This window comes from Mauremys mutica, chromosome 1 (assembly GCF_020497125.1).
Source record: "Mauremys mutica isolate MM-2020 ecotype Southern chromosome 1, ASM2049712v1, whole genome shotgun sequence".
Lineage (NCBI taxonomy): Eukaryota > Metazoa > Chordata > Testudines > Geoemydidae > Mauremys > Mauremys mutica.
Window position 1 is genome coordinate 36514231 of NC_059072.1, and position 13263 is coordinate 36527493.

Genomic DNA, 13263 nt, shown 5'->3' on the forward strand with positions numbered 1-13263 from the left:
AAAGAAATTCAGAAAATGTCAGTGTTTTGTTTTGACATTTTAAAAACAAAACATTTGATTATTTCAGTTCAAAAGCATCTGAGTTTTTTCCTGAACTTTTGTTCTGAAATTTCCATCAAATTTTAAAATTGAAAAACTTTAAAAAAACACTAATTTTTTTTAATTGCTTTGTGTTAACCCAACACAGAATTTTTTGGAAAATTTTGGTGAATCAAAAAGTTTAAAAAAATCATTTCAGGCTTTGTTTGACCTGAAACAAAGAGCTTATCTACATGGTAGGAGAATGCACATGACAGGGCATGGAGGGTAATTTCTAAAGCACCCTAATGTGTTCCATGTTACTTGGTCAGTGTAAACCAGTAGTTCTCAAACTTTTGTACTGGTGACCCCTTTCACATAGGAAGCCTCTGAGTGTGACTTCCCCCCTATAAATTAAAAACACTTTTAAAATATATTTAACACCATTATAAATGCTGGAGGCAAAGCGGTGGAGGGGTGGAGATTGACAGCTTGCGACCCCCCATGTAGTACCCTTGTGACCCCCTGAGAGGTCCCTAGTTTGAGAACGCCTTATGTAGACCAACTACATTTAAAGTACAAAAAGGAACTTTTTGTGGGCACTATCAAGGTCTAGTCCAACCAATTAACGTGCAAAGCGGTGGTGTGTTTTAGAAAAAAACATCCTTGTGGTGTGCATTACCTTACTGCATAGACAATCCCAAAATGTTTCATTTACATTTTAACTGTCTGTGAACTGAAAACTCAGATACTCACACAGCTCTGTTGGCTACTCCTGCAAAGTGACCCTACTTGAAGGCAAAGTATTGTCTGATACTTAATTCATTGTTTACTGCAGGATCAAGGCTAAATTAGTCTTTATTTTATATAAGTTGTTTTCATGTGGCATATGTTAAACATTCCAACACATAAATGTCAGTACTTAATGGAACTGTAGTGGACTTGGCAGTAGAATATTTTCTGTGAATGTGAATTTATAATTATCAACTATTCCTTTTGGGCTGCCTCATAGAGAGATGGACCCTTCTCAGCCATCTGCTTAGAGATGGCTTGGTACACTTCTTTCTTCTGGTGTTTTTTTGGAAAGACATGCCTGCACTTTCACTTCTCCCTTGATAGTATGGAGATTTTGGAACTCTGCATGGTTCCATGTGGGTGCACAAGGCATTGTTTAACACTGATACTAGCAATAGTAATAGTACTGCTGGAATGCCAAGCTATGCAATTGTAGGAGCAAATGGACCAATCCTGGCTTTTTTCCAGAATTTAAATGGGGAGGTGGCATCCAATAAACCTGACCCCTAGAGGGCACACAGGCAGGCCAGTCCTGGTGGCATGCAAAGCAGGGTGGGATAGCAGTTGGTGGACTGCCAAGCTAATGAAAAAGAGTAGTATATGGACATGGACATTAGTCCACACTAGCTCAAAACCGCAATGAACTTAGTACACTTTCAAAGCAGACTATAGAATACATATTAATTGGTCAGTTAGCATGCTTTAAGCCTTTGCATTGTGTGGACACAGGTAATTTGAGTGCACACTAACTACAGTTAGTGTGAATTAAAACCCCAGTGTAGACAAGCCCTCTGATTCTCTGAGGGCTGGAGGTTCAGATCCAAAATTCAGTCACAGAGAGTCACAATCTTCCTCCTGGTTTCCCTGTGGCTGCCCATGCAAGGAAGTAAAAGAGTGTGTTCACCTCTTTATGCCTCTGTTTGCAATACAAATATTCAGATCCACAATCTGTGTGTTTGTTTTATTCAGGACTTGCATTCTGGAAATTGTAATGAACAACGTAAAATCTGGTGCCTGATCCTGGGGATCCTAGTTAGTTAAATCCTCTTGTGGGCCAGTATTTCCGGATCAGTAACTACTTTGACTTTTATCCTTTGTCCTTGATTTTAAAAGCAGCAAAGAATCCTGTGGCACCTTATAGACTAACAGACGTTTTGCAGCATGAGCTTTCGTGGGTGAATACAAGATCCATTGTCTACAGCCAAGCACTGAGGTACAACTGCATCTGCTCTAACCCCACAGACAGAGACCAACACCTACAAAATCTCCACCAAGCATTCTCAAAACTACAGTACCCGCACGAGGAAATAAGGAGACAGATCAACAGAGCCAGACATGTACCCAGAAGTCTCCTACTGCAAGACAAACCCAAGAAAGAAACCAACAGGACTCCACTGGCCATCACATACAGTCCCCAGCTAAAACCCCTCCAGCGCATCATCAGGGATCTACAACCCATCTTGGAGAATGATCCCACACTTTCACAGGCCTTGGGTGGCAGGCCAGTCCTCGCCCACAGACAACCTGCCAACCTGAAGCATATTCTCACCAGTAACTGCACCCTGCACCATAGTAACTCTAGCTCAGGAACCAATCCATGCAACAAACCTCGATGCCAACTCTGCCCACATATCTACACCAGCGACACCATCACAGGACCTAACCAGATCAGCCACACCATCACCGGTTCATTCACCTGCACATCCACCAATGTAATACATGCCATCATATGCCAGCAATGCCCGTCTACTATGTACATCGGCCAAACTGGACAGTCTCTAAGGAAAAGGATAAATGGACACAAATCAGATATTAGGAATGGCAATATACAAAAACCTGTAGGAGAACACTTCAACCTCCCTGGCCACACAATAGCAGATCCTAAGGTGGCCGTCCTGCAGCAAAAAAACTTCAGGACCAGACTTCAAAGAGAAACTGCTGAGCTCCAGTTCATCTGCAAATTTGACACCATCAGCTCAGGATTAAACAAAGACTGTGAATGGCTTGCCAACTACAGAACCAGTTTCTCCTCTCTTGGATTTCACTCAACTGCTAGAACAGGGCCTCATCCTCCCTGATTGAACTAACCTCGTTATCTCTAGCTTGCTTCTTGCTTGCATATATAAACCTGCCCCTGGAAATTTCCACCACTTGCATCTGAAGAAGTGGGTATTCACCCACGAAAGCTCATGCTGCAAAACGTCTGTTAGTCTATAAGGTGCCACAGGATTCTTTGCTGCTTTTACAGTTCCAGACTAACACGGCTATCCCTCTGATACTTGACACCTTGATTTTAAGTGTTTCCTTGGCTTCCATATCTGAAAGCCAAAAGATATATTTCAAGCATAAAGAGCAGAGTCTTTCTATAACAAAACAGCTTGTATTTCTGATCAGATAAAAGTGAGTACTTTTTTGTATGCTTGCAATAGTTAGGCAAATGGGTAATTCTGGAACAGCTATTTCCATGAAAAGGGTCAAAATCAACACATTTTGGGCCAGATCCTGACAACCCACCATCCTATTCTGCTTTTCCCCCCTACTTACACATAAGCAGTTATATGCCATTCCATTCTCCTTGCTTCAGCAAGAGGACACATTGGGAGCATGATGTGCAAAGAACTGTCTGGAGTGCTGCTGTGTGTCTATGATCCCTTGGGAGCCAAGGCTGCTCTAAGTTGCACCTCAGCACTAGTTCTCAGTGGCTTAAGGATCAGGGAGTCACAATGATGGTCTGCCGCCATCTTGCAGATCCCTCACCACCATACTTCTGTATCTGTGTCAGATGCTGAAGCGTTGGGCCCATTAATTCATCACTTTGTATTCCCAATATACAGTTATCTTATGTTACTACTTTGGGGCTTTATTACGCAGAAATGTAAGGTGTCACTTAAATGGTTCTAAGTCTGCTAAAAGTTACTTATTTGTGTTCAGTTCAACTCTCTGTTAGCGTTTTTCAGCAATTAGCAGGTGCCATTAGCTGAGTTTCTGTCTTACACCTGCATGTCAATATTTCACAGCACTAATAAAATACAAAGCTATTGCCTATCTCCCCTTACCCACATACAAGTAGCGTCTGGATGAACTACAGTTTAAATACCCCTAGGACTTTTGCTTTAATCTGATCATCAACCACTCATCCTCACAATGGGCTTGATTCTGATTTCACTGAAACCAGTGCACATCAGGAGTCACTCCACCAAAATCAATGGAGATATAGCAGTGTGAGGGTGCTAAGAAATCAGAATCTGGCCAAGTGAATCTTGTGGCTGCCTTTATATCAGTAACACTATATATCAGTAACTCCTCAATATCTTGTTACCAAGGCATAGTGTACAAGGATTAATTCATTTGGATAGGAAGTATGCAGAAACACTATGATCCTGAGGAAGTTAATGGCAAAATCTGCCACTGACTTCAATGGGATCAGGATTTCACCTTATAAGTATTATGCTATTTCATAGGAAAACAGATTTCAATGACAGCACTAAAGCATTAGTGCATGTCTCTTTATTTGATCATATCTGTTGACAGTTTTAATTGGGTTAAATCCCATCTGGTTAGAGTGGGATTAAGATAATGAGTGTGACCATGTTGCCAGTACCTTAAAAGAGGTTAGGAAGAGCTAAAGGATGAGGAGGACCTGGCTTTCTATCTGGTTATCCTTCTCCTTTTCCAAGGCTGTCCACCCCCCCATGCATAGAATCACTGTCTGCTTTTCTCTCACTGGGATTGTCCCTCAGAAATTTCTGAGTTATTTCTCCACACTGGACCTGAAATGGTGAAAGGAGGTGGAAGAATGGTAGTGTTTATTCAAGAGCAGCAGGCTAAGGCTAAAAGTATATACAACAGGTTAGATTAAAAATGGAATCAAACTCTGGATGCCCAGCTATTGCAAAAGAAGACTTCATTTCAACATGCGGCTTTCCATCTCACCTTCCTTCTCCCAATTTGTTTAAGAACAAAGAGAAGGATTTACAGGATAAGAATCTGTGAAAAGCAAGGTCTGAAGATCATTACTACCTGAGGTAAATCAGAAGTTCTGCATAGTAAACATGACTTGTTTACTTTTTAGTCATATGTTTGATTCTTCAGATGCAGTAATCTGGGATCTTAATACATGATAATAGTTTTAGCAAGCAACAGTTCTAAAAGTACAATTCCAAAATCTCACACCATGTCATGGGGAAAGGCAGATACCCTGGGTGGTATGGGCAAAAGATCAACCATCAACAATGGATCTGGAAAGCACTCCATTGTAAGCCCATGGGCAGAGGTTGAATACTGCTGAGTGTCATTATCAGGAATCAGACCCAAGGAAATCCATTAGAGAATGAGTGGGAAAAGCATGATGTGTGTTAACATTTAGAGGTGAACACTAAGATCCGAATTCTGTTAGACAATGTGGCTGTAATTGAGTAACATAATCTGGCCCCAAATGCACCTGAGAGGGAGCAACCCTAGGCATGGACATCAACATTCTCAGAACCTAAATGCATTCAGAATTCAGCATGTACAATGTCCCAGTGGAGGAGATGTGCTATTGAAAGAGATGTTGTATTTCATTCCATACTAATCCAAAGGAGTTTGTCAGAGCCTACAGACAGAGTGTAGTTCAGTAACACTCCTGACTCATAAATGGGACTTTATCGCGGTCTTGCTGTGGGAACTCTTCAATTAACCCACTCAGCTCCAATTTGAAGTAGGCTCAAATCTGTCATACCAGTGATGACAGAAATATAAAATAGTACTACATTTCAAGCTACATAACTTGTATCCATTGGAAAAGAAGCAGGTATCTAATCAGAAATGCAGTGGGGGGTGGCATTAAGGCAGATATTCATAGTTCATTGATTACCTGAATGAAATGTGGGTGTGAGGGCTTATTTGTGAGAAATTCAGGGGAAAACCAGCTTGTAGGTGCTACAAAGATAAACGTAATGTTTTTCTTTTGATTTTTTTTTAAATAACTCTTGTAAAATGAAAACACACTCTCTTAAATCCACAACCAAACATTGGTGTTTTGCTTTAATCACATAGCTAATGAACACATTGGTATTGTGAGTTTGTGAAAGTTTATATGGTGATGGTATAGTCCCTCTAGGACCTAATGATTTTTTTTTTGTATGAAGTATTATAAAGCACTTTGGTTTGTTTCTAGTTCTTTAAAAATTAAATTAAACTATTTATATTTTTAAAAAATAAAAAAAATGTCCATCAATTATTAACCATAGAAATCCACCACACAACTCAATACACCTATTTCTGCAAGTGAGATTCAGGAGTGTTAAACAAATAAAGTGCTGGGATTCAATGTACATTAATACTTATGTACATCAATCTAAAAGCAATCTTTTGCTAACTTGAAGCCCTTGGGCTGCCTTGTATAAATGGATAGTATTTATGCACTGTAGTAATAATGGATTAAAAATCAGCATATCTCATTGTTAAATAGAATTTATCATTCACTGAAAATTATGAATGTATTGATTTTCTATAACTGAATTTTGTTGTTTTCTTTGCTATTATTTTCATAGACTTGTATGGGTGAAGGTTACTGGTGAATCTTTAAATCTGACCATACAATGTCAAATTCTACCACCAGGCTGAGATACACACATATTACTTCCATGGGATTATAGACAAGCAGCTGAGAACTTGCCTAAATTATGAAAGTTGAGAAGTGTGTTAAAGCGCATATATTGTGTATTGCATTATGTTTGGAAACATTCTTTTTTCTTTTTCCCTTTTCATAGGACCTGAGGGCATCAGCACTTCTGAAAACCAGGCCCAAATGCTTTAATGGTATTCTGTACTCTGAAGTTGATTAAAAGTAATTTCACTGGCTGTTTTCCAGAAAAAAACCCTCACAATTATTTAGTCTAAGTTTACACCATTGATTATTTAGTCTAAGTTTACATCACCGATTAATTAAGCCCAGAATTTGCTAACTGCAGATTGATTTTCACTTATTAGTTTGACTCATACACAGAGGAACTGTCTCAGTTCTGCATTTTCAGCTCTGGGCACTTATTGAAGAGTGGTCTCAAAGAGTTTGAGTTGATAACGCCTGTGTAATCCAAAACAGATTTCAAAATAATATGCTAGTGTGTTATGCAGCTTGCTGTCAAGATGTTAGAAAGAATGTCAATTTAGATCACGCATGAAGTGATCAGATAACACACATTGTCACATCAAATTAAACATTGTGGTGTAATAAAATGTGTCACATTGGAAAGGGTATGTAAAGCACCAGTCAGTTCCTTTTTAAATAACAACACTGACAGAGAGATAAGTAACATACATGTATAGTAGGTGAGTACTTTGTGACTGAATGGTGCTCCTTCTTAAAAGCTTTCTAAGTTTCCAATCCTCTTCATTGCACCATGAATGCAGATCTCTAAACCCAAAAGAATCATCTGGCAAGACTAGGTCCTAAAGTTGCATTAGACAAATAAATTATGTTGTCTTACTTTTTTAATACTCCCTGGACTTACTATATATGTAGGTAATGTGCACATACATAGGCAGAATTATTTAGTTATCTAAGAAAATTGGTAAACCCCTCAGGGTGGTTACTACATTTTCTGGATATTCTGTATATCACTGAACCCACTGTTGATGCTCAATAGTGTGAGTCACATGCAGTAAACACAAAGCATCTTAGCCGAAGTGGCAAAAATAATAAACTAATAACATTAATAAAATGCCTGACCTAGAAAGGAGCCTCCCCTCCAAGAGGTTAAAAGTCACAAAGACTCTTCAACTGCACTATCAAGCTCATACAAGTTCATACAAGATGCTGCTGCTGAAGCTCCACCACTTCCCTCATGATTTTTAACCCAGTGATTAGGGTTCTCACCTGGGATGCGAGAACCCCAGTCCAGATCCCCCTCCATCTGAGGGGGAAGCAAGGATTTGAACAGGAACTTGCCACTTTTCCAGGTTAGTGCCCTAACTACTGGTTATGGGGTATTCTAATGTGGGGCTCCCTTCATCTCTTCTGTTGATGTAATTCCACTGTGGACAAACAATTAAAGAGTCACTGGGTCAGAGAGAAAGAGAACAAGCCTGAGAATGACTCTGTAGCCTGGTGGTTAGAGTACTCCTTCAGGACAAGTGAGACTCAGGACCCAGGCCACTGTTCCAATGACTCTTTCATTAGCTTTCAACAGTGGAACTGCTTCAACAGCAGAGATTGTGAGAGCCCCATATGAAAAAATCCCATAGTCCAGGAGCCAGGGCACTCACCTGAGAGGTAGCAAATCCTTTCTCCCCCTCAGCTGGAGCAGGGACTTGAACCAGGGTCCACATATCCTACTTGAGTATCTTTATCACTGGGCTAAAAGTGATGAAGGAGGGACTTCCCCAGCTTCTTGAACAAACAGAATAGGAACCTAATTCTGAGAGGGTTGCACATGAGGAAGTGCCCTCCTTCCACTGGGACTTAGTTACCAAACCCTCTCAGAGGGGCAGGGCTTAAGACAACCCCATATCTTGGCATCTCCCATTGGCTTCCTTAAAAGTGCTAATGTAACGCTGACAGACATTGGTCGTCGGCAGGCAGGATCAAACCAGGGATCTCCGGAACTTAGTGCATGAGCCTCTACTGCATGAGCTAAAAGCCAACTAGCTGCTTGCTCAGACTGTAGAACAGACTCATTTAACTCTCTCTAAGTGGTCTCAGTGCCACCAGATGGGACAGAACACCACACCCAGAAGTTGTGTGGGTTACACTAACTTTTGTGAATTCCATTCTCAGGCACCTATCTCCCTCCATTCATTGTATAGGAAGCCTGAGTGCCTAACTCAGACTTTAAGAATCATAGTGATTTTCTAGATGCCTAACTTCTTTTGTGATTCTACCCTTTACTGCTTAGGGTTAGAGTTTTCAAAAGCACCTAAGTGGTTTAGGATCCTAAGTCACATTTTCAAAAGACACAATCAAGTAGAAACTCAGGTTTCATTGACTTTCAAATCTCCTTCAGGGCTTTTGAAAATAGGAATTTGGCTCCTAAGTTATCCAGACACCAATGAAAATTTTACTCCATATGATTGTTTTCTCTCTCTCTCTCTCTCTTTTTTTTTCTTCACTGTTTATATTTCTGTGGATTGATCAGATAAGTCACATGGTATTGCTTCTGTTCCCTGATTGGATGAATGTGCAAATAAAACTCAATCTCTTGACTGTTCATGGAAAATGAACACTAAAAGATGCCATGGTAGTCAAATTATGTATTTCTTTAGCAAAGGTGCACATACAGGAATGTTGAACCCATGGCCATTCTTACATTGTTATGTCTAATTTTGAATAAACAATTAAAGATATTTCTTCAAAAATAAAAATATCTTTGTTGTCCTATTTCTTGTGGGCATTGCAAAGGAAGGATTTGAATAAGAAGAAGATACTGGTCTTATGCTTATTTATTACCTACATTTAAGATTCAGTGAGAGTTTATGCAAATATTTCATTGTCCTGCTTAAATTACTCATATATAAAAAGCTGAATTAAATTTAAGGATTATCATTCTGCTGCTGCTGCTGCTCTCTCTGTCTCTCTCTCTGTCTCTCTCTCTCTCTATATATATAATTGATAAGGCTAAACTATGAAATTGTTTCCTGGAAAGATTCAATGGAGAAATATTCTACCTCATGCTAAGGAATCTAAGCAGTTCAGACCTCAGATGACCCTTCAGCTGTTGTGTCACAATATTTATGAACAGACTTTAAAAATCTTGTTAGCTGGTTTATCATCTTATGACCTAAAGAAGACCTCTCTGAAGCTTGTCTCTCTCACTAACAGAAGCTGGTCCAATAAATGATATTACCTCCCCCACCTTGTCTCTCTGTTATCAGCTATTGTATTTCCAGTTGACTGGAAGGCTATTGAATCACTTTTGCTAACACTGTTGATGTTAGCATGTAGGCTGATGGATCAGTTCTCTATCACCATAACATGTGCATGGTTAAATCAGCCGAGAAACCATAAATTAGGCCTTAACTTCATTTTTAAGTGCTTATCATATTAGTTGAGAATGATTTTCTCTGAGGATTGAAAGTAGGGATTGAAAATCATATGACCTACTTTTTCTAATGGTTGGTGATTACAAACAGTCAAATGTTGCTGTCACCAGGTCTAAATCCAGACTGACTCTGCTGAAATCTCACTGTAAGTGAAAACAGAATTTGACCCTGTATTTGTAAATGTAGTGTAAAAGACAAATTATTTTAATTCATAAATTAGATATGCCATGTCAATTCATACACAAATCTCTAGCCATTGCTATGAAGGTACAGAATATTTTAATGTAATAAATTCTAATCTATTCCATGTAGATTATTATACTACCCTCATCATTGCAGTATCTGAGAGCCTTCCAGCTGTGCATTAAGTAATCTAACCATATTTGTCACATGTTGTTTGTTCGCCTGTCCTCTCTTCAGGGAAGAGGCTTGTGCACTGGAGTGTCTTTTTTTGGTAATGGAGTTTACACACACACACACACTTGCTATGTGCTCATATTAGAGAAGGCAAGGTTAGAGACAGCAAGGTCAAAGAAATGCACTTTGCACTTGAACTGGAAAGTGGTGAGGTTTGTGAGGAGCCTTAATTTCTGGGGGAATTCATTCCAGTCTCAGAAAGGCCCCCCAAAAAGTTCTGTCTTCTGCACAGATGAGCTTTATTCTTGTTGTTCAGAATGCTGTTGTGGCAAAGGAATGAGGTTTTTGACAATCTTTTAGACATCCTGGACCCAGTTCATGCAGAGCTTTGAGGATAAGGACTGACACCTAGAATTTGATTCAAAATTTTATGTGGAGCCAGTATAGAGAGCAGAGGACAGATGTGATGCGTTTGCGGTAGACTTTGCTGCTTAGGAGACATGCCACAGTATTCTGTACTAGTTGGAGTTTCCTAAGTGCTGAAGGTATATTCATGCCCAGTTATATTGCATTACTGTAGACCAGCTGAGAGATGACAAAAGAGATGAAAAACTGAGGCCTGGTCTTCATCAACCAGGATGGGACAGAGTCTCCAAACCAAGCAGAGTTAATAGACATTGTTAATTGTGGATGCCTTTATGTGAGAGCTCAGTATCAGCAAGGAATCCAAGAGTACTCCTAAACTACTCACTCAATTGACCAATTGTGGGTATGTATTTTCAACCATTTTAGGACCCAATTCAGTAAAATATGTGAGCAATGACTATAGGTAAGTGACTGATCTTATAGCGGTCAATGAGACTACTCATGGGCTTAAAGTTGGGTATGTGCTAAATAAATAAATAAATAAATAAATAATAATAATAATACCCTCCTCTTATAAAAGTACCTTCCAGAATATGGGCTTTAATGAAGTAGCAGAGGCATCTTCTCAAGTATTATAGCATCTTCACCCAAAATAATAAAATGCTAAATCTGAACTTCTAAACTATTTCTGTCTTCAGTATACCTATACTAGATGTAGTACTACAGTAATTTTGGAACCTTATCCAAATGCAGCAGCCATTGACATTTATTTTTCATTCATGAAAATTCACTGAGGCCTGCTTATTTCTGACTCCGTCAGTATTACCTTGAAATACAAATAGCTCTTTGTTAGAAAAATGCAATAGAAGAATGTTAATTAGATTTTTATTTGATACTTGAAAAAAAATAAAGAAATACACTCAGAAGAGATTGAAAGGTAAAGCATGCTTCACACCAGGAAAAATTCTGCAGTGTAACTGAAAGGTTACAAATGTGATTAACAATGGCAGAGCTCATGTGTTCCGCTCATAAATCTCACACCTTGTAATGCATTAGGGACGGCAGGTGTAAACATGATGGAAAACTGTAGTTTCATAATTCCATGTGAGACTAAGATAAGAAAATTAAATCAAGATTTGGAAACATATGAGATAATTTGTTTTATAGGATTTTTTTTAAAAAAAATCCATATATTAGCATTTAAATATTTAATGCTGTAGCTAATTTTTAACTTCAAAGTCATGAGCAGTTATAAACTGTCTAGGGTGAAGTTCTCAAAAACATTTGATGCCTGAGAAATGCTAGCAATATACAAAATGCATTTCTTAATGGCATCTCGCAGATTACTGGTTCCCATATGCATGCAACATATGCACTCTGGAAAGAGATCACTTATTTGATATTTTGCAGATGTCTCCTTGGCAAGGAGGACAATATCTCTCAAAGGCTTTGAATACTGTACCCTTTATCTACATGGTAAAAATATTATTTCCACATAATGTTATAAAATGAAACAACAAAAAATCCAGGGTCAGTTTCTGACCTGGTGTGAGCATATGTACCTCCATCACTTCGATTGAATTCCATCCCATTTACAACCAAGCCTGAGTTTGCCTCTGAGTCTGGAATCGCATCTGGTGACTCAGTAAACACAGAGATCTCTCAATGTCTTTGTGATGAGTACTGTTTTTACTTATGTCAGTACCCAAAAATTAAAACTCCTGCCCAAATGATTTATACAAAGAATTCTGTCACAGACAGCTTGTTTGAATGAAGGGAAAAAATGATATAGAATCTAAGTGTAACTTTTATTGGGGACTTTTTGCTGCATTCTACATAAAACTCCAGTTGCGTAGGTAATTTCTGCTAAGCTTGATCCAACTTAAAAAAAAATCTTTGCTTCTTTCTTTAAAAGGCATCATCTCCTTTTCCTCTCATTTTCACATTCACATTAGCTCTTTGTTTTGTACTCTCCTTTTTCTCTCCCAAGTTGTATTCCTTTCCTCCTTTCCTCCCTTTTATTCTTTTGCACCCCTCTGCTCATTGTAAACTCATCTCTAAGTCATTGTCTTCTTTATGGTTCTTCCCTATCTCTCTCTTTTTCCCTAATATTAAATACTCAGAACTCATAGAGCATTAACTTAATCATCATAGCACAACCATTTTGAGGTGTTAAGTGTCATTAACTACTATTGTAAGTAGAGAAATTAAGATAGAAAGTTTAAGGATAAGAAGGCATGAGTCCCTTGATCCCAGATCCATGCTTAGTCCACTAAACCATGCAGTCTCTCGCAATTTTAAGGTTCCACTTGTTGCCACAGCTCATATTGTCTTCTTGGCCTAGGAGTTGGCTCAAATACAAGCAGTTGATTGGAGGCCTTGAGAGAACTTCTTGTGGTAGCCCCATATTGCCAGTAGCAGCAGTGTCCTATCAAAAAATGAATAGGTCTGTGGTCTACCCAGAGAGTAAATGAACTATAGCTATGGATTCCATGGGCCACAAAGCCACACCTTTGGCAACAGTTCAGTAGACTCCAAATCATAATTTAGTTGTCTTTGTTCTGATTATTTTGAAAACAATGATTTGATTGCCATTGTTCAAATACTTCTTCTTAAATGACTGACTTTAAAACTTTGCAGAAATAAATCTAACATATTTCTAATGTTACCTTAAAACAAAGTATATTTTAGAAAGGTCATTGGTTA